At 43.8% G+C, this 22316-nt stretch overlaps 1 long non-coding RNA gene across 2 annotated transcripts in view; it reads right to left on the reverse strand.

Moving 5' to 3' along the window:
- LOC138923657 (uncharacterized) overlaps positions 1-1463 on the reverse strand; it is a 31071-nt gene extending 29608 nt beyond the window's left edge. The window contains exon 1 of one of the 2 annotated variants that reach the window (XR_011437586.1): positions 1263-1463. This is a non-coding gene — a long non-coding RNA (uncharacterized lncRNA). The remainder of the gene's footprint in view (positions 1-1262) is intronic. The other variant, XR_011437587.1, reaches the window with a different exon arrangement.
- Positions 1464-22316: the final 20853 nt, after the last annotated feature.

Here is a 22316-nt window from a genome sequence, read left to right on the forward strand (position 1 = left end):
GGGGGCAGGGGGCGGGGGGGGGGGGGGTGGCGGTAAGGGGGTGGCGGCCCGGTGGCGCAGTGGTTAGGTTCACACATGCCACTTCGGCACCCCGGGGTTCACTGGTTCAGATCCCGGGTGCAGACATGGCACCGCTTGGCAAGCCATGCTGTGGCAGGTGTCCCACATATAAAGTGGAGGAAGATGGGCACAGATGTTAGCTCAGGGCCAGTCTTCCTCAGCAAAAAGAGGAGGGTTGGCAGCAGAGGTTAGCTAAGGGCTAATCTTCCTCAAAAAAAACCCCAAATAAACAAAAACTGCACCAGTGCTCCATTCAGAAACGCGGAGTCACTCATTTGACTTCCCTCTCCTCACTCCCCACATCAAATTCATTGGTCATTAAGTACAGCCAATTCTAGCCCCTAAATATCTGTCAAATCCATTCCCTCTTCTCTGTCCACAGTGTCACAGCTCCAGCTCTCACCTCGGCTGACACTCCGACACCGGATCTACGATAACAGCACACAAACTAGTTTCTTTATCTCCCGTCCTACGTGCCTTTATTATTCCCACACTACAGCCAGGGGTGGTTTCTAAAATGTAAATATGACCATGTGGCTCCCCTGATTAGAGTCCATCCATAGGCTACAGGCTCTCCTATTTCTCTAAAGCTCCACATAACTCCCCATCTCCAGGCCTTTGCGCGTGTCGCATCTGCCTGAAATGGTCTTTCCAACCTCCCCAACACCGCCCCCAACAACCTCACCCAAACAAGCCCTCCTTAAGCTCAGGAGCTCCTACTTCGTTCTCAGGTGAGTTGCCGCTTCCTCAGAGAGGCCTTCGTGGACCCCCAGACAAAGGCAGACTTCCCTCCTAGAAACTCTTCCATTACATTGTCCTTCACAGAGGAGAGCTTATTACCAGTAAAATTAAATCATTATTTGTGTGATTATTGATTTAATGTCTGCCTGCCCCTTTTATACTATAACCTCCATGAGAACAAAAAAATGTGTCTTGTCTCCCCGAGGCCTGGCATTTATTAGGTTCTCAATACATGGATTTATCAAATAAATGAATGAAAACAAACTCTTCAGTACAATATGCAAGGATGTCCATGATCTGGCCCTGCTTTCCATCTAGTATGTGTTTCATTGTGCCCTACCTCATTCCTGACCTCAAAGTTACGACCATACTGGACTACGGCACCCCACACGCCATAGCCCACGTGCTCCCGCTTTCTGGGGTGCACGTCTGGCCTCCCCACCAAGCCCTGCCTCACCTACCTGGTACATGTCTACTCTTCTTTCAAGACACTATTGACGGGTCACCTCCTCCAGGAGCCTTTCTCGCCTCATTCCACCCAAGGAGAACGGACCACTCCCTTCGTCCCTTGGCTCCCACTGCACCGTTGTGTGTTGTGGCAGAAACAAGGCTTCACACCGCTTGGCTGAGTTCTACCAGAGACTCTTTTGTCGGCCAACTTCCAATCGTTGGGTGAAATCCAGTTCTGACATAGAGTCCCTGAAGATGAAAATCATCTCAGAGGTGGCAGCTATTATATAAAGTGAAAAATCGCTTTCTATTCCAGCAGCACCAAGAAAAAAGTATATACAATTTTGACTACTTTGTTTGTTTTTATTCACACTTCTGGGAAAAAAAGCTTCTGGTAATGGGGCATAAACCTCATGGGCATTGCAGTTAAGTAGCTCCCTTTCCCAGCAAGCGCTTGTAAAAGCAAAATTTAAAACCCCTCTCAACATGCCGGCTGTCAGCTTGGCTAACGGTGCCTGGCGGGAGTGAGATCTGAGCCTGCACTTCCAGGGGCCCAAGCATCTGGGCTTTGGGGTCTGCCCGCAAACTGCCTCCCGTTAAACCAGCTGAGCTCCACAGCGCCCCTCACCCCAGTTCTTCCCTCTTAGTTTCACTTATTTTGATTATTTCTCTAGTTCTATTATTACATAAATGATCTTTAAAACTTATCTTACTTTTCATTAAGATAAGTCTTTTTGCATTTCTTTAGCAGAGTAACTCAAATTTTTATCAGCCTAACAATTCCATAATAGCATATTTTTGTCTAAGAAACATTTGAAAAATCCCTGGTATAATTTACCTTTACATGTTTCTAAAACTATTAGGTACATCTTGGACCAAGGTGGCAAACCCAATATATGAAACATTAAAAACTTCTTCTTTAAGACAAGTCATTATGCCGTATACCTTAAACTTACACAGTGTTGCATGTCAATTAAGCCTCAATAAAACTGGAAAAAAATCTTATTCTTCTTGAAGAGGAACTAGTACCATAAATGAATTCTTTTTTTTTTTCCTACTACTAAAAGTAGTTTTTGGTTTTTGTTTGTTTTTTTTTTTCAGGGAAAGATTCGCCCTAAGCTAACATCTATTGCCAATCTTTCCCTCTCTCTCTTTCTTCCTCCTCCCAAAGCCCCAGTGCTGTGTATCCTAGTTGTAAGTCCTTCTAGTTTGTCTATGTGAGCCGCCCCCACAACACGGCAACTGACAAGACAGGTGGTGTGGTTCCACGACCTGGAAACGAACTTGGGCTGCCGAAGTGGTGACAACACCAAATTTTAACCACAAGGCCACAGGGCAGGCTCTGAACTGTATTTTTAATGTTACCTCCTACAAACCTTCAGCTTCAATAAACTCATTTTTGATCAGATTGACAAAACTTCTCCTCTTACCCTCTAGAACATTCCAAAATGTGGGGTCTTTGGCCTCTCTCTCTCTCCTCCAGTTCTTTTCAGTGGCCATGCAGGGCAGGGGGAAAATCAAGCGAGCAATGAGGAGCAGCTGTTAGAACCACCAAACAGCAAATGAACACAAGCAAGCAGATGTCTCCACATTTCCAGTCTATTCAAAAGACAAATCTACTCCACTCAAGGCTACACGTTTTCTTTGAAGTGTCTTCAGACCCAAGGGAGATGGAGGTGGGAGAGGGAGAAGGGGTTCTTTAGCTATTGAATGAACAGCTTTGATGAATTTCATTCATCGTTTATACCAGATTAATAAGTGATCAAATAACTGTCGGTGGCAGCCGTGGACTTACAGCAGGAGGACTCACAAGCTCGTCCACTAAGAAGTAAGGGGCGAGAGTGCTGTGTTTCTGCTGCCTGAAAATCCTGTGTTCACGGGAGCTTGAGGACACGACTCTGGCCGTCTGAATCTAGTTTCTGCACACACTTTAGCCAGTTTATGTTTTTCAAATTCCCACTTTAATATTTTACTACTATCTGAAAATTCTAGGTGATATGGGCAATGAAAGTGTTACTAAATTTTAAAGCTTTGGAATCTCTATAATTTAGCATATGACAAATGGCCCTTTATCGCTATAATGGACAAGGACGTCTCAAACCTGGGCAAGAAATTTTTTCAGTCTTTTGCTGACACGTATTTCGTCCCCCTTGGTGTGTCTACGTATCTACAATCCTGAAGCAATTTGTATGATTAAACGTGAATAATATCTTTGCTCATTTGAATAAATACAACCCAAATATAATACTTGTTATTTGAAAAGAAAATTCTCATTCGTTTTCCTTGAATATCATTATTGATTCTGGCTTTTCATGAATCAAAATATTTTACATAACCATAACTTTTTATTTTTTGATACTCAAATTGTTGCAACTTGGCCAATAGATTCCTCTTTAAGCTGGTTTCTGTGTCCTTCTCCAAAATTTCTAAAGCATCATTGCTTTCTGGCAATAAATGTTCCAAGCCAGTCTAGCACATTACCTCAAGAATGGAATAAGCTTCTTTCCAAGAAGCTGCCTTTCTTTTAGCGGAGAATAAATTGTTCAGGTTTTTCCACTATAATGTGAAATTTGCATTACTGAAAAAGCTCACATTCTGTAAAATCACACATTAAAAGCCATGGGCTCATGGGATAAATAAAGCTGGGGAGACCACTCAAAAGATAGGCAACCTTGAACCAGAGCACCAAGGAAAACAATCATCGGTGCCTTGGAAATCACCTTGGACGGCCCAGGCAGGCAGGTGGGCAAGGCTAGAAGCTACAACAGTAGATACTGAAAATTCACAAGGACCCTTGAGCAGAGACACTGGCCACAGTGTACTTAGAGCAGAGCTGGGGGCACTGGGACAACGCAGACTGAAGGGCTCAGAGCCAGGAGCTTCCCGGCCACAGCAGCCAAGAGTGACACAAGCCTGGACGTACCATCCTGGGCCTCCCCAGAGAATCTGGCGCAGCAGCTCATTTTCAATTTTCTTAAAACACAGCTAAAGGAATTCTGCTCTGGGTACAGCCACTGAGTTGCGGGATTTTTTTTCTTTCCTGCTGAAGCTTCTAATTCTATTCTTGCTCTTCTGGCTCCCCTTGCCTAGAAAAAATCTGATATGATTGAACTTGACTTCTAGGTCAGACTGACATGATTCTCTAATCACATATGAACTAATTCACATTGCAGAAGCATGCTTTGTGAAACCATCGATTTCATCCCTCTTTGCACACGCGGGGCACATTGGGAGGTGAGGGCTCTCTGCCACTGCCTGGAATCTGAGCTGACTTGAGACTGCTTTAACTAACAGACAGCAGCGGGAGTGACACTGCAGGACTTCTAAGATTGTCACGAGTTTTGCAGATTCTGCCAGGGTGTCTTGGAAGGCTTGCTCTGGACAAAGCGAGCCACCATGTAAGAAGTCTAATCACCTACGACCGCTATACTGTAAGGAAGCCTGTACGGAGAGAGAGATGCGCTGCCAGCTCCCAAGTGTTTAGATATCCCAGCCCAAATGCCAGACACTGAAATAAAGATGATGACTTCTGCCACAGTCACCCCCTGACTGCGACCCTGTAAGACTCAAAGCAAGAACAACTCAGCTGAACTGGTGTGAAAATTAATAAAGGAAGACTCATTAAAAATGCAGTGAGTGGGGCCGGCCCAGTGGCATAGTGGTTAAGTTCACACGCTCCACTTCATCAGCCCAGGATTCGCAGGTTCGGATCTTAGGTGCGGACCTACATGCTGTGGCAGAAGAATTAGAAGGACTTACAACTAGGCTATACCACTATGTACTGAGTCTTTGGGGAGAAAAAAAAGAGAAAGATGTTAGCACAGGGCCAATCTTCCTCACCAAAAAAAAAAAAAAAAGGAGTCAGGAAGCCCTGTAGGGGGCGTTTCTGTCTGCAGACCCCAAACAAGAAGAGACTGTACCTTGCATCTTCAACAGGAAGGAGCTTACTTTGCTATTCCAGCAGGAAAAAGGAAGACTTTCTCCTTGCCCAGCAACAAGCTCAGCCAATGAGAAAATATCACAACTCAGCCAATGACAAAGTGTCCCCACCCTGAACTCTCACTTTCCTCCAATGGATGTTCATTCAGCACAGCCCCTCCCAACTTCCTCCTTTTTTCTCCATAAAGCAAAATTTCTCTCCTTTGTTTGTCAGACTTGTCTATGGTTTAGCCATAGACTGCATGTCCCAAATTGCAATTCTTCTGCCATTTACAGCTACACCCATTTTGTTGATAAAATAACTGGCTGTTCTATTTTTAAGGTCGACACTGTCAACCTCCAGAACTGTGAGAAATAACAGTAAATTGTTTTAAGCCACTAAATTTCAGGGTGGTTTGTTTATACATAGTTAACCAGGACATAGAGGAATATACTGTACCAGCGTATAAAAATTAGGCACGAGAATGCAGAACAGGTGATTTGCGTGGAGTGGAGTGTTGGGTAACTGTTGCTGGGCTATTTAGGGGCACAGCAAGAAAAGATCTTTGTGTACATGAGTTCACACTAATACTTTTAGGTTAGTTTTGGTTTTGCTCTAGGACATAACTACTAACAATTTTAGTTCCTATTCCAAATTTTAATTTTAACTTCTTTTCTTTCATAATTTACCAAGCCATAGAATTATTTATAACTTAAAATAATGTAAGTATTCGTTTTGTCCTTCTACACAAAATAAGTCCAAAGTAAAAAGTGTTAATATTAACACAGACATTAAAGCGACTGGATGAACAATAAGATTTAGCGTTGCAGTGTTTGGTGCCACATTTGGAAATATGCTATCACTGATCGCTACTCAAAGTCCTGTGTTTTGATTTACTGGAGTGCAAACATAAACACAGCTTCCTGTTGTGTTGAGGTTGAGATTGCTTGAAAGACTTATTTTTACCACTGCTGCTATTTCAAATACCAGAAATTATAACGTGCTTTCTAAGGTACTGGTAAAACCAGAAATACCTTTTAGTAGAGAAAAGAGAAAACATAACTTGTTTCAAGTTTATTTACATTTATCATCTATATCTCTTACCTTAGCTGTGTTTTGTGACTTTTTAAACTTCTCTAGAATGTTTCATGATTATTGACAAACAAACAAACATTTCATGTGAGTAGAAGGAAACTTTGATCATAAACCAATTTGCTAACAGGAGCATTCTGACGACTTTACACTGAATGGCCAGGAAACAGCTAGAGAGAATTGTCACCAGGGACAGGGCAGTCTCCCCAACCTGAGACTTTATCTCAACCCTATTACTTAGCAAATATGCACCTAGTTACAGCACCTTCTCTCTTCCTCAAAGAGATATTATGTACATAAAATGCCCAATTAAACAAATGTACAGTGAGGTGCAAGAGAGTTTGCTTCTAGTTCCTTTCTTTTTTTTTTTTTTTTTTTGGTGAGGAAGATTGGCCCTGAGCTAACATCTGTTGCCAATCTTCCTCTTTTTGCTTGAGGAAGATCATTGCTGAGCTAACATCTGTGCCAGTCTTCCTCTTATTTTTCTGTGGGATGCTGCCAAAGCACGGCTTGATGAGTGGTGCACAGGTCTGCACCCGGGATCCAAACCCCTAAACCCCGGACTGCCAAAGCAGTAGGTGTGAACTTAACCACTACACCACCGGGCTGGCCCCCATTTATAGTGCCTTTTAATTAAGACATATTCCTTTCTTTTTTTTTTTTTTATTATTTTAACATTTTATTTTTTTCCTTTTTCTTCCCAAAGCCCCCCAGTACATAGTTGTATATTCTTCATTGTGGGTCCTTCTAGTTGTGGTATGTGGGACGCTGCCTCAGCATGGTTTGATGAGCAGTGCCATGTCCGCACCCAGGATTCGAACCAACGAAACACTGGGCCGCCTGCAGCAGAGTGCGCGAACCCAACCACTCAGCCACGGGGCCAGTACCAAGACATATTCCTTTCTTAAAGATACTGAAATTTTTTTCTGTTTCTTATTTTTCTCGAAAAGTGGCTTATATTTCTCTGGAGTGTGTAATCTTGTATTTGTCTTCTTGCCATGTGACTTCACCACATATCTCATAGTTCTCGTCTGTGACCTGTCTTCCACGGAGCCCCTTCCGTGGAGTTCCATATAGGCCTTCAACCGTGCGGGCCTCCTACACAGGGCCCTTCTGGGTGGCTTCTGTCCAGGCTCTGTGGGATTTGTTGATTGCAGAACAACTCTTCCATTAGCTTTACAGATTGTGGAAAAGCTACGAGAGTGGAGGGAGTGGGATCACCATGGAGACTGCTGACAGGACCTGGGCCTTAGTTAACGAAGGGGGGAGGAGAGGCAGAAATGAAAGGGCCACCTGGAGAGACAGTCTACGCGCAGGATCCACAGTGTCAACGAACTAACCCAGGGCTTGTCACATAGTGAGTGCTGGATAGACATGCATCAGACACATAAATGAAGAAATGAAGCGGGAAGGCAATTCTGCTACAGTGAGATGCAGCAGGTCTTTTTAAATCTAGACTAATTCTCGTTTCACCACCACCTCTTTCCACGCCATTGGCTTGCTTAGAAAAATAGGATAAATTGTCCCGCAGGGTGACCCACATTCTGGATTTGGCCATTTGCTTCCTCCTAGTATTTTATCCCACCGAGTATTTGGAATTCTTGCTGGGCCTGCGCCCAAGAATCATGTTTCTCCATTACCTACCTGTGACTATCCCACCCACCCTTCAGGACCCAGCTCGAAGAGGCTGCTCCCCTCTTTATGGAGCCTCTCCGCGTTGTTCCAGAATCAGTCTTCTTCATTCCTCTCCAAATGCATACCTTATCATTCCAGATAGACTTTATTCCATCCTGCCTTACACGCCATTATTTTTCTGACACAGCTGTGTCTTGGAAGAGGTCCCTGGATAATCCCCTTTGGGAGCTTCCCTCAAAACATCATGTGACAACAGGACCTTAGACTTGCTTCCTTTAGTCATCAGTTGTCCCCCAAATTTAGTGAGATAAAAAGCTCGCTCAGGAAATTTGATTGCTAAATGACAGCTTAGATTTAGGCCCCAATGTTATGTTTTAAATGTAAGTGTGTGACTTTTTGCCATATATTTTTATGGGATTGGTGGGCTATCGTGCCAGCGCAGCCCAGGCCCTTAAAGCTGGCCTCTCTTGATATGGGTCAGGACTACACCATTGACCCCATAAAAAGAGAGCGCCCTCTGACTTTCTCTGCAGGGTAGCCCAAAGCACAAGGATGTGCACTGGGTGATGCACCGGGTACCACTTGGGACTCCAGGCTGTCAGAACAACTCCTTCTTCCTTCTCTTCTCTAACAACACTCTAGGTTCTACCCAAGAAGGCCGCAGATGGCCTTGAAGCTTCCTGGGGTTTTTACCCATACCTCCTGGGGCTGCATAAAGATCCACTCCTTTACAGAAAAAAGAACGTGCCTCCAATTCCATGCCCAGAACTGGAAAGTCAGTCCTAACACAGTCTGTGTCCTGTAGCATCTGGACTGTAAGCCCGTTGAGAGCAAGGATCATGTTTATACATAACACCCACTGCCCTACATTCCAGGATCAAATAGTGAACAGAACTTAAGGAAAAGTCAAATTCCAAATAATCCTTATTTGGTGAATTATTTCATCAAAATAAAGTAAATAAAGAATTGACTCTTCAGTTTTAATGAAAAGTAGTTAGGTATAGTAATAAACAAGAAGAATTAGCAATTCTGGGTCGACTATTGTAACCCATTCAATAGCCGATGTAACTGGAAGGGGTGAACCATGGGTTCCTGCAATTTTTGCCTAGGACCTGCTGTAGAAGTTAGAAATGCTATTCAAATCAAATGTAAAGTTCCAAAGTGAACAAAAATTAAAAATAATCCCTCACTGTCTATTTTTGGAAAACAGAACATTTTATCAATACTGGATATTTCCCATAAATTCTTTGCATTCATGTTAAGTCAATTCTTTCTCTATACTTAATGCCCTTAATAACTAGTGTAAATATTGGGGCTAATTCTTATATCTCATTGATTTAAAAGCTTACCTTCCATCAAATGCAATGCTTTGTTTAAATAGCAGTTACATCAATATACCTGTGAAAAACCTAGAGTTACATACATCTTCCTTGACTATTTTCAGATTCACTAACTAAAATTTTTGCCATATTTGCTTTCTCTCTGAGATTATATATATATAATATATATGAGATATATATATTCAGAGAGTCCATAAAATCCAGAAACACAGGTAAATATACATAATATTGTCACAAATACCTTCAATCTGACAAAAAGCAAACCAGTATTATCTATGTTTTCAGATTCTATGACACGTTGTAGATACCAAAATCACTATAGAAACGTTGTTGCCTCAGGATTAATTTATTAATGCTTCACATTCCCTGAATGCCATCCACACACCCTTCAGCAAGGGGAATGAATTTTTGATGCTGGACAATGAAAATAATGTTGACAATTATGCAGGAAATAGCAATTCCCTTCCCTTCCTTTTTCTTTCCTAAATTTGTCATTCTGTTCTTTCCTATAGATGGTGTAGGCTACTAAACCGTGGAATTTGGAGCAGTTTCCAGGTCAATAATGAGATCAAATCTGGAAGAGGCCACCAGTTATTCCAACCTCATTCCGTAGATGAGGAAACGGAAGCACAGGGTAGTCAATTTATGTGCCAAGGTCACCCAGCTAGTGCTTGTTTCCAACCAGAATTCCCCCACGGTGAGGACAATTCTTCTCCTTTCCTCCACCACTCTGCTGCTTGCCTCCTGGCTTGGCTGGCTTGCCTGACAGCGAGGCCCTGCCGCCCGGGAGATTTAGAAAACATTCTTTCCAGGATGTCACAGCATCTTCCAGCCGCTCCTTCCCAAGAAACCCCGCCGCCTGCTGCAGCAAACGCTTCACTCACCGGGACAGGGGTGGTACCCAGCGGTTTGACGTGGCGCTGTGCTTTTCACAGTTCCGGTCTGACCTTCACCGTCGTGCCATGGGAGATGGGCTCCGACGGTCAGGATTTCTCGCTCTCCATCGCTCCCTCGGGATCCCAGGGAGCCCTGCGGCCCGCCCGAGCCCGAGCCCGCAATGCCTTCCCCTCCAGTTCCTTCCCCTCCAGGGCCGGGCGCACACAGTCCCAGGTCAGCAGGAAACCTCTATGCTCACAAGAGCGGTGACGGCTACACCACCCAATTGCTCCCCACCCAACCTTCTTAAAAATTTCAGCAGCTGGCGTGTGTTTGCTGTGGAGTCGCTGCTGCTACAGAAGACAGCCCGACCCAGCCGGCAGCAGCCCCGTTTGCTCTGGTATCAGCCTCCATGCCTCGTCCCAGCACCGGCTGGCGGCTGCACCCCGGGCCTGGCTCCCCCTCACTGGGACAGGAAACACCGGTCGCCACCGAAGACCTGGAAAAAAGAGAAAGGGCCCAGTCCTCGTCTCCCCGTTTACTGAGGGAGCACACGAGCCAGCAGCGCTGGCTGCCAGTGTGATTGCAATTAGGGCTGCCAGATTGAGCAAATAAAAACACAGGACGCCCCGCTGAGTTTGCCTTTCAGGTAAACACCACATACTTTCCTAGTATGTCCCGTGCAATATTTGGGACCTGTTTAGACTAAAATTTATTCGATGCTTATCTAAAATTCAGATTCAACTGAGTGACCTGTATTTTACCTGGCAACCCTATTTTAATACTCAAATAAAATGAACTGAAAAATCTTCCAGGCAAGGTAGGAAAGAGCCTGCAGTTGCAGCAGGGGTGGAGGAAAGCGAACATCGGGAGTTATGTCTGCTGCAGCAAAGAAGTGATTCGCTGTCTGGTATGTTCTTCATGAGGCATGCAGCACATGCCGGCCGCAGACACTTCCTCCTCAGAGCCCAGGCAATGATTTACAAAGCAGTAAAAATGGAAATTCACTCACACCCAAATCCAGGGGAGGGAAAACCCAGAACACCGTGTCTTGCCTGAAGTTGCCAAGCAAAAAACAAAATAAACCAGTGGCAAAACCAAACAGTTGCAAAAGTGTTTCCTTTCACAGAAGCAAAGAGTTACTTGTAGGGAGAGTGGATTACGCAAAAGCTTGATATTCCAAAAGGACAGCCTTCCTGAGGTCCTGCCATTCTGTGAATTCTGCCACTAGTGGTCACACCACTCACACACATATTCCATCTTCGCCCCACTTCATGGCTTCAAAAGGCACTGGCCTTTCCTTTGGCTGACTCAGCAGCCTGGAATGAATGACTTTCAGTTAACTCAGTGGCGCATTTAAAAATACCGTAAGCACTACTTTGGCTTGCTAAATTGTACACACATATGCACAGAGACACTTGTATTTACCACACAATTCAACTGAATGCCTCTAATGTGCAAAGTGCTGTGCAAGTCCCCCAGTGAGGGCGGAGTATGAGGTGTGAGGGAGGATGAGAGCGGGGCTGGACCAACGCAGTCCTACCCTCGGCGCGCTGAGCATCCAGAGGGAAAGACTCACAAAGATAATCTTCCCGCACCAGAAGTGCCAACACGGCTGTCCAGAGAAATTAATCCCATGTCTGGGAGGGAGGGGTGGAAGCGGGGGGGCGGGGTGCGAATGGGAAGCTAGGGAGAGGGGACATATGCACGCTAGACTTTTGTCCATATTGTAAAGTAATTTAAGGATATGTGCACAAAGAGTGTCAGTGCATTATTTAGACCACATATCGAAATAATAGATGTTAAATTGAATTCAAAAGAACTATTTGTGTGAATAAGATTCTCACTAAACAAAACATAAAACGTTTCTTTTAAAAAAATGTGAATCCTGACCCGGAAGTGAATGTACAGATTGCTCTTTTGGAATTCTCTGTGAAAACACAGCTGGAACACAGTTTCCACTCAGCAGCCAGACCATGCCACTGTCCGGTAGAAAATCTTCCAGCTCGGTTCGATCCTTGGCCCACAGCACCCCCAGGTCACCCGCACGCCCACCTCCTCACCAACGTCACCACCTGCTCTTCTCCCTGTTTCACCACTTTGGCCACAGTGGCTCCTCTCTGCTCCCGGACTACGCCAAGCTTGGTGCCACTACAGGGCCTTTTTGGTTTACTGTTTCCTCTGCATGGAATGTGTTGCTTGTAGTTCGCACCATGGTTTCTTACTGTAATAAAGATCTCAGCTCAACTCTCACCTGCACAGACAGGCCTTTCCATCTTATTCCATCTAAAGTAGCACACCCCACGCAAAGCATTCTTTATCACATTTTGGTGCTGTCTTCATACTTCCTAAAATTATCTATAAAAATCTTGTTTGTTTAAGTGTTTCTTTGTCTTATTGTCTGTCTTCCCAATAAGGGCAAAAATCTTATTATCTTGGTCACTATGGCATCACTAGAGTGAAGGACAGTGCCTGGCACAGGGTAGATGCTCAGCAAACACTTTTTGATTGAATAAATAAATTTCAACTCCAGATAAACCAGAAACAGTGCTTTTCAATATACTTATATTAGAAAGGGCACACATATCAATGACAGGAACCAGGTCCCAGACTGTTCACTTTCAGAAACAACTAAAGAAAAATCATTCAATCTCCTCTAATAATAACTGTATTTGATTTATTGGGAAGAATCCCCATGTTCTAGAAAACTTAAAAATTAGGAGAAGGATGCTTACTATTCCTGACTTTCAGTCTAACTTTTCTTCACTGAAAACATTTTCATAAAATTCCAATAGATAGGGCTACCAAGTACTAGCTCTCTGACAATTTTCACCCTTGGAAGACAGCTGCTTTGACCCAATTTTTATATGCTTTGGTGAAAGGAAACACACCTGTAAGTGTATTTTTCAAGCGGTTGGGTAAGGATTCCCGGGATTTCTAGGCCGCCAGTGGTATCCACCCTCGCCTTTCGTCTCTTGAGTCTGACATACCTTCCTCGGCCTCTTTCAGCGCTTTAACCAAAGTCCTGTACTCGCCCTGGCTTTTCACCCATAGCAGGACACGACCTTGATTTCCATATGACTCATGTGCCTAAGGGCACAGTCATCAATGGAAGGCTTTGATTCAGTCAGTGGAAGCCTTTTATTATAATCTTCCCTTGGTCTCACCAGCGAGCATGGCTTGAGTTTTAGCGCTCCTCAAGGGCAAGGAGCACTTTCATATAATCCTCTTAGTACAACACCTCCGTCTACAAAACTGGGCTGGTGGGGACCGCCAGCCCCCCGAGGGCCTCCCTCCCTGGTCTAATTGTGTGATCTTCCATCTCTTTTGCTATCTTGAAAAGTCTTTTAAAGGGAGTGTGCACAACCCTGTCATAAATAAATAATCTTGAAAACTTTAAAAATAAGGACACGCTAATAGTTTCATTTTCCTCCCTGCTCTGTTGGAGCTTATGTCAAATCACAGATCCGGTTATCTGGAGCCAGGAAGCCAACAAATAGCTGGTTGTTTTCTGGAAACAGTTAACCACCTGGCTTTGTACATGTTCAGGTTCCATGGCAGCCGCTGATTCAAGCTGCCATGGTGAGAAAAGAGGCAACTGCTACAAATAAGCCCCCTCACCTCCAAATTCTTCACTGGACCTGACCAGGTGCTCACAAGAAACACCAGGGAAAGGGCGGGAATGGTTTGTGTCACAGCCAGGGAACACGGAGTTTCTCATCAGCATGGACTCTAACTTGCTTCTCTTGTCTTGCCTAAACTCTATCTTTTTTTCTCTTGTCTTGTTTGACCTAATTCTCTTGTCTTGTCAAAAGGTTCAGATGTTCCTTTCTCTAACAACTTTGGGGGCTTAAGTTTATGCAGTTTCAGCTGTTCCACGAAGAAGCTCTAAGGACAACCATTCTGGACCCAACCACTCTGAACCCGGCCAGACCAGCCCAGACGGCAACCACAAAAATGACCCCTGCGCAGACAGGCAGAGTTAGACCAAAGCAACCTGCCCTCATAAACATCGTAAATTCTCCACCTCTGGGAGGGGCGAAGCAGCCATTTTTACATCATGTAATGTATGTAAAGCGTGATTTCAAATCACATGTGTGCAAGCTTATGCCCACCTCTACATGCAATGAGAAAACTTCCCCCTTGAATACTCATTCCCTACCCCAAATAAAGGTACCCACCTCTCCGTGCTCAGGGAGCCCTAGCTTTGTGAAATTATCCGTTATGGTCTCCATTTTCTTTGCTGCATGCCGCAAATAAAATTTCTGCTTTGGGAAACAACTACTTCTGCTGCAGTTTGATTAATTCACCAAGAAGGGGACTTGTGTTTGGTCCAGTAACAAGTTGAGGGAGTCATCTCTTTCATAGCAAACCTGCCTTTTGTCTAGGGGAAGATGTTACCTCATCCCTCAGGCTGCTCCCTGTCAACAAAACCCTGAGAAGTGGCTAGGGGAAGAGGTGAGAGCCTTGCATTCTTGGGACACCCAGTAAGAACCTGCTGGGACCCACATGGCGGACGGACTCTCCCAACAAGGTCAAGAACCAGTCTCAGAGGACCTGCCCGGGGAGTCCTTCCATTGAATGGGGAAGATCCCTTTTCTGCCCAGCACGCTAGGCCAGAGCTTGCGACTGAGGACAGGAGGACATGAAATGGTAGAAGTGAAAGGTTGGAAGGTGCCCCTTCTGGTCTTGAGGGATTGTAGGAGGTAATAAGAGAGGAAGTAGGAGAGCAGGAGTGAGATGCGCATCCTCAAGATGGGGGGAGGGACTTGGGTTGGATGAGACCAGGAAAATGCTGAGGGCGTCAGTTAAGACTCTGGGAGGGGGCCCAGCCTGGTGGCACAGCGGTTAAGTTCTTGCTGGCCCGAGGTTTGCCGGTTCGGATCCCAGGTGCGGACATGGCACCGCTGGGCAGAAGCCATGCTGTGGTAGGCATCCCACATATAAAGTAGAGGAAGATGGGCACGGATGTTAGCTCAGGGCCAGTCTTCCTCAGCAAAAAGAGGAAGGATTGGCAGTAGTTAGCTCAGGGCTAATCTTTCTCCAAAAAAAAAAAAGAGTCTGGGAGAGGGTCATCTCAGACACCCACACCCCCCACCCCAGTGACCCAGGGCCATGAGAGCCAAGCCGACTCAACTGTGCAGCAGGTTAGGACATGGGGGACAGGAAGTCAGCTTTCCAGAGCTGCTCTTCGTACCCTTGTGGGGTGGCTCAGACCCAAACAATCCCACCATGACCCAGGGCGTGTACTGGACCTAATTTCCGTGCCTTCCCAGATTCCTTTGGCCTTGTACTTCCGGGCCCAGTCACGGGGCTGCTGCCAGCCACGCTGGACGCTTTCCCTTCTCTGCCACAAGCTAGCAGCACATCACTGCCTGTAAGCCTTAGTTTCTTCATCCCTGTAACAGGGATAAGAATAGCACCCTTCCCATAGGCTGACGTAACCACTTTGTGCCTCAGTTTCCTCATCTGCAAAAGGAAGAAAATAATAGTACCTATTTCTTTTTTTCCAGTTTAATGAGATATAATTAACATACAGCACTGTATAAATTTAAAGTATACAGTATACCGTTTTGACTTACATATATTGGGAAATGATTACCACAATAAGTTTAGTTAACATCCATGATCTCACATAATATTACATATTTCAAATGAATGCTGTAAGGATTAAATGATTTAACATATGTAAAGCACTTAAAACAGTGCCTGGCAATAATAAGCACTGTGTAAATGTTTATTGTTATTCTCTTTCCAAGTTAGATTCCTTTCATCAAAGTTTCTTTGTGAAGCACAGCCCTTAAGAAATGAAAATATTTAAATGTCACGGAATCATAGCCTTTTAGAGCTGGAATGAATTTTTTTTTTAAAGATTTTATTTTTCTTTTTCCCCCCAAATCCCCCCAGGACATAATTGTATATTTTAGTTGTGGGTTCTTCTAGTTGTGGCATGTGGGACGCCGCCTCAGCATGGCTTGACGAGCAGTGCCATATCCGCGCCCAGGATCTGAACTGGCAAAACCCTGGCCAGCAAAGCGGAGCACGCGAACTTAACCACTTGGCCACAGGGCTGGCCCCAGGAAAGAATTTTTTAAAATTAAGCTAGTCCAATCCTTTTGTGATCTAAATGACAAAAACAGGCTCAGAGTAGCATTGCCAAGGTCAGCCAGCCCATCATGGCAGGGCTGGGACTAGAATCCAGCCCAGAGCTCTTTCTGACATGCCGTAGTGTGCTCCGTGCTTATCAAATAAAGCACCACGTGCCCGTGGCCCTGATCAGGCCTGCGTCTTTACTGCAACAATGGAGCTTGGGTCCAGAAGGCAACACAGAAGCTTAATGGAAGATCTGGAAATTACCTCCACCACCACCACCATCCCACTGTCTTTGGCTTTCGAACAGCTACAGAAGATATGAAAGAACACGTATTAGAGTCTTTGATTCCAGAAGGTCAGGAGCTGTCACCGAGGTCTGCCTCTGTGCTCCACCCACCACAGCTTCGAATGGAATTCTAGAGATTAAATAGAAAGTTTCTCTAGTTCATCCCAAACGAACTCTGTGTCACCTCTTAATTCTCCCTGAGAAGACTCTTGCCTAGGGAGAGACTATGTAACTTTCTGCTAAGGTCAAAGCACTGTTCTCTCTAGGCAGCAGGATATTAATGAGCCATTGGCCTTTGAACTCTGCTTTTTCAGACTGCTGCACTGAGAGGAACGAAAAGCATGTCTTTTAGAGTGCTTTCTCCAAAAAGTCTCTCATCCATCCTTTCCTGCGCTTGCCACTGCCTCCTCCCCAAGGTGGACCTTTTTACATCCGGGCTGATTTAACACAGAGGCGCTATAGAGCATTGGTTAAAAGGGTAGTTTAGGGTGAGACCTGGGTTTGAACCCTACTCTGACATCAGTGTGCAGAGAAATGCTTTGGGGGAAGTTCTTGACTCCTCTAAGCAGAGACGTGCTAGAGCAGGCTCGAGCCGGCAAATGGGAGCAAATTTTGTGCATCTTTTCCTAACTCTGTGTTCAATGGCTTCCTGATGGCAGACTGAAATTGGTCATGCTGATGTTTTACATCATGGACATTGGCAAACACTACAAGTTAGCATCCCCCTCCCTCCCCAAGCTATTAAACACCTACCAGCACACTTCTGCCTGTAAGCCTTAGTTTCTTCTTCCAGGTAATGGGGATGACAACAGTATTTACCCTGTAGGGTTGTTGTGCAAGTTAAAAGATAATGTATGTAAGGTTCCCAGGAAGCATCTGGCATAGAGTGCTCAATGTCATTGCTGTTATTTCGCCCCTCCTAACTGGTCCAGTACCTCCAAGCTATTTCCATTCTAACCTATCATTCATTCATTCATCAAACATTATATTCAGCCCTGCCATGCTCCAGGTAGATCTCCCTACATCAATTTTCCCATACTTTCCTACTATCTATAATAATTTTCCCAAACCCAACTCTACTGTGGACCTGTTCGGGATCATAGATTCTGTGAATGAGGGGAGAGGAGGAAGGGGGATGTGAAGGAGAGGAAGGGAAATATCGAGCAAATGGGGCTGTGAAGAACTACTTCACCACCTCACGGACTGGACTTTATTCCTGGCTCCTCCACTGATTCTTTGTTGTCCTGGAAATGTGACATTCTCTACGTGCCTCTGTTTATGCATCAGCAAAACAGGAGCAGCTGCACCTGTGTGTGTGTACGAGCACAAGTGCACTCACACACACACGCCACCAGCTGTGTGGGGAGGATTCTCAGGTTTAAACTGTGATGGTCAAAGCTTGTCCCACGGAAGGTGCTGTCCACCACTCAGTTCTTCCTGGATGCCCTCCAGGCCCTTTGCTGCCTCGTCTACTTCCTGTTTGGCTTTCAGCTGTTCTTGTCTGTCAATATCATCACCTCGCGATGGAAGAAGGGAAAGGAGGTTATACTGAGATTGTGCCCATGAGATGTCAAAAGGCTATGAGCCTGCATGTGTACAAAAGCGAACTCTTGCTGAATGAACCAGCTATTTATTTGGCTTGCTGGCTTCAGGAAATCTGCTTTGTGATTTGCTATGAGCTCCTACAGAGCGGTGGGAGGAAGATGAAACTATGAACTGTCCTTACTTCTAAAGTTCGCAAGGTTCATTATTTCTGCGAGGGTTCTGCACACTCCCTTGAGGGAGGCGGGGGGAGGCCTTCTCCACTTACTCTTTCCACCTTCTCCTTTCTGCCCACATCCTTACCACAGCTTAGCTGGCTATTCCCTGATGTTCCAGCGGGCCAACTGCTCACAAACCCTCCTCCTGATTCCCCTAAACCCATCAACCTGATCTAGGCCACTCTGTCCTCCCCAGCTAACTTGCTCCAGGTACAGACAAATCTCCTCCCTCAGTCCAGGGCAGCAGAGTTTGTAGATCCTAAAGGGCAAGCTAGTATGGAGCTAGTATTCACCAGTATAATCCTACTGGTTATAAAGATATTGAAATTTTGCAAATGATGTGATTTTGTATGTAGAAAACCCTGAAGATTCCACCAAAAAACTGTTCGAAATAACAAATAAATTCAGTAAAATTGAAGGATGCAAAATCAACATACAAAAATCAGTAGCATTTCTATACACTAACAACAAACTATCCGAAAAAGAAATTAAGAAAACAATCCCATTTATGATAGCATCAAAAAGGATAAAATACTTAGGAATCAATTTAACCAAGGAGGTGAAATATATGTACACTTGAAACTATAAAACATTGATGAAAGGAATTGAGAAAGACACAAATAAATGGAAAAATACCCCGTGTTGACAGATTAGAAGAATTAATATGATTAAAATATCTATACTATCCAAAGCGATCTACAGGTTCAATGCAATCACTATCAAAATCCCAGTGGCATTTTTCACAGAAATAGGAAAAAAAAATCCTAAAATTCACATGGAACCACAAAAAACCCAAATAGTCAAATCAATCTTGAACAAAAGGAACAAAGATGGAGGTTATCACACTTCCTGATTTCAAAATATAATACAAAGTTATCAAAACGGTATGATACTGGCATAAAAACAGATGTATGGAATAGAATAGAGAGTCTAGAAATAAATCAATGCATTTACAGTCAACTGATCTTTGCAGAAGGTCCCAGAACACACAATAAGAAAAGGACAGTCTCTTCAGTAAATGTGTTGGGAAAGCTGGATGTCCACATGCAAAAGAATGAAATTAGATCCTTATCTCACACCATATACAAAAATCACCTCAAAATTGATTACAGACTTAAACATAAGACCTGAAACTGTAAAACTATTGGAAGAAAACATGGGGGAAAAGCTTCTTGACATTGGTCTGGGCAATGATTTTTTGAATATGACCCCAAAATCACAGGCAACAAACCAAAAATAGACAAATGGAATTGCATCAAACTGAAAAGCTTCTGCATAGCAAAGGAAATAATCAACAGAGTGAAGAGACAATCCTTGTAACAGGAGAAAATATTTGCAAACTATACATCTGATAAGGGGTTAATATTCAATGTATATCAGGAACTCAAACAACTCAATAGCAAGAAGACAAATAATTCTATTAAAAAGCAGGCAAAAGAGCTAAATACACATTTCTCAAGGGAAGACATATATGGAAAATACTCAACATCATTAATCATTAGGGAAACACAAACCAAAACCACAATGAGACGTCACCTCACACCTGCTAGAATGGCTATTATCAAAAAGACAAAAGGTAAGTGTTGGATATGGAGAAAAGGGAACCCTTGTGCACTGTTGGTGGGAATGTAAATTGGTGCAGCCACTATGGAAAACAGTATGGAGAGTCCCCCAAAAAATTAAAAATAGAGCTACCATATGATCCTCAAATCCCACTTCTGGGTATATATCCAAAGGAAATGAAATCAGGATCTTGGAGAGATATCTGCACTCCCATGTTCATTGCAGTATTATTCACAATAGCCAAGATATGCAATCAACCTAAATGTCCACCAATGCATGAATGGATAAAGAAAATGTAGTGTGTATACACACACACACACACACTGGAATATTATTCAGCCTTAAAAAGAAAGAAATCCTGTCATGTGCAACAACTGAATGAACCTTGAGGACACTATGCTAAGTGAAATAAGCAAGGCACAGAAAGACAGAAACTGCATGATCTCACTTATATGTGAAATCTAAAAAAGTCAACCTCAGAAGCAGAGAGTAGAATGGTGGTTGTCAGGGGTTGGGTGGGGGAGAAATGAGGTGATGTTGGTCAAAGGGTGCAAAGTTTCACTTAAGGATGAACAAATTCTAGAGATCTAACGTACAGTCTGGTAACTATAGGTAATAATACTGTATTGTGTACTTGAATTTTGCTAAGAGAGTAAATCTTAAATGTTCTTACCACACATATACACACAAATGATAACTATGTGAGAGGATGGATATGTTAATTGAGTCGATTTGGTTATCATTTTCCAATAAATACATATACCAAAACATTGCATTGTACACTGTAAATATATATAATTTTTATTTGTCAATGACACCTCAATAAAGCTGGGGGAAAAGATTGAAACACTTCTGTACCAGCTTCCCCAAGCCCTGTGAAGGCCCCCCACCAAAGGCAGAGCACCTGCTAGCAGCATGGGGAGCTCTAGATCCCTGCCTAACGCTCAGCAAGCATCCACTCAACTGATCAGTGCTTGTCATAACAGTTGAATATTACCCCACGCTAAGGGGAATAAATAAGATTATACATTCTGTGGCTCACATTCCTCATCTGAAGTTAAGAGTGGCCAGAGACCGGCAGGATTCTCCTACGGAGCTGCCCTGTCCCAGGGAAACTAACTCCCTTGGTTGAGGCCAAGGACACTTCACTTCTCCTTCGCTGTTTGTAGCCTAGAACCTGGGCCCCCTCCTAGAAGCATGAGGCCTCCTGGCCCAGGGATTCCCAAACAGTCACTGAGGATCAGGGCCATCTGTGATGGAGGTTTACCAGCCTGCTGAGATGTGAGTGATGCAAGAGACACACTCATGTAGGGTGGGTTTGGTTTGGTTTTGTTTGGAAGAGGAGAATGATGGCTTCATTTATTTTATTTTATTTTATATTTTATTGTAATGAAATACATATAACATAAAACTTTCCATCTTAACCACTATTAAGTGTACAGTGCAGTGTTAAGTATATACACATTGCTGTGCAACACATCTCCAGAACTTTTTCATTGTGTGAAACTGAAACTCTGTACCCGTTAAACAACAACTCCCCGTAACCCCCACCCCCAGCCTTTGGCAGCCACCATTCTACACCTGTCTCTGAGTTTGACTACTCTAGGGACCTCATATAAGTGGAATCACACAGTACTTGTCCTTTTTGTGACTGGCTTATTTCAGTTAGAATAAGGTCCTCAAGGTTACTTACATTGTAGCATGTGTCAGAATTTCATTCCTTTTTATATGTATATGATGTGGTATGTATATACCACATTTTTTTCATCCATTTATCTGTCAATGGACATTTAGGTTGCTTCCATCTTTTGGCTATTGTGAATAATGCTGCTGTGGGGGCCGGCCCAGTGCATAGTGGTTAAGGTCACATGCTCTACTTCGGCAGCCTGGGGTTCATGGGTTTGGATCCCGGGTGCAGACCTACATACGACTCATCAAGTCATGCTGTGGTGGCACACTGCATACAAAAAAAAAATAGAGGAAGATTGGCACAGATGTCAGCTCAGAACCAATCTTCTTCACCAAATAAATAAATAAATAAATAAATAAATAATACCGCTATGAATGTGGGTGTATAGACATCTCTTCAAGACCTTGCTTTCAATTCTTTGGGGTAAATACCCAGAAGCAGAACGGCTGGATCATATGGTAATTCTATTTTCAATTTTTTGAGGAACCACTGTATTGTTTTTCATAGCAGCTGCACCATTTTACATTCCCACCAACAGCGCACAAAAGTTCTAGGATCTCCACATCATCGCCAACACTTGTTATTTTCTCTTTTTTTGATAGTAGCCATTCTAATGGGTATGATCATGTAGGGTGTGAAAAGATAAATTTATTCCATCATCCTTTATTCTAGGATTTGTCTTTTCTTACTTTTCTGAAGGTTAAAATCTCCTTTCGTTCACCAAATGATGGCAATCGTAGATGATATTTTTTTTAAAATATCCTGACATGGAAAAATTAAAAGTTGACATTGCTATGTCAGTCTCTGCAGT

The sequence above is a fragment of the Equus caballus genome, chromosome 3 (genome assembly GCF_041296265.1).
Source record: "Equus caballus isolate H_3958 breed thoroughbred chromosome 3, TB-T2T, whole genome shotgun sequence".
NCBI lineage: Eukaryota > Metazoa > Chordata > Mammalia > Perissodactyla > Equidae > Equus > Equus caballus.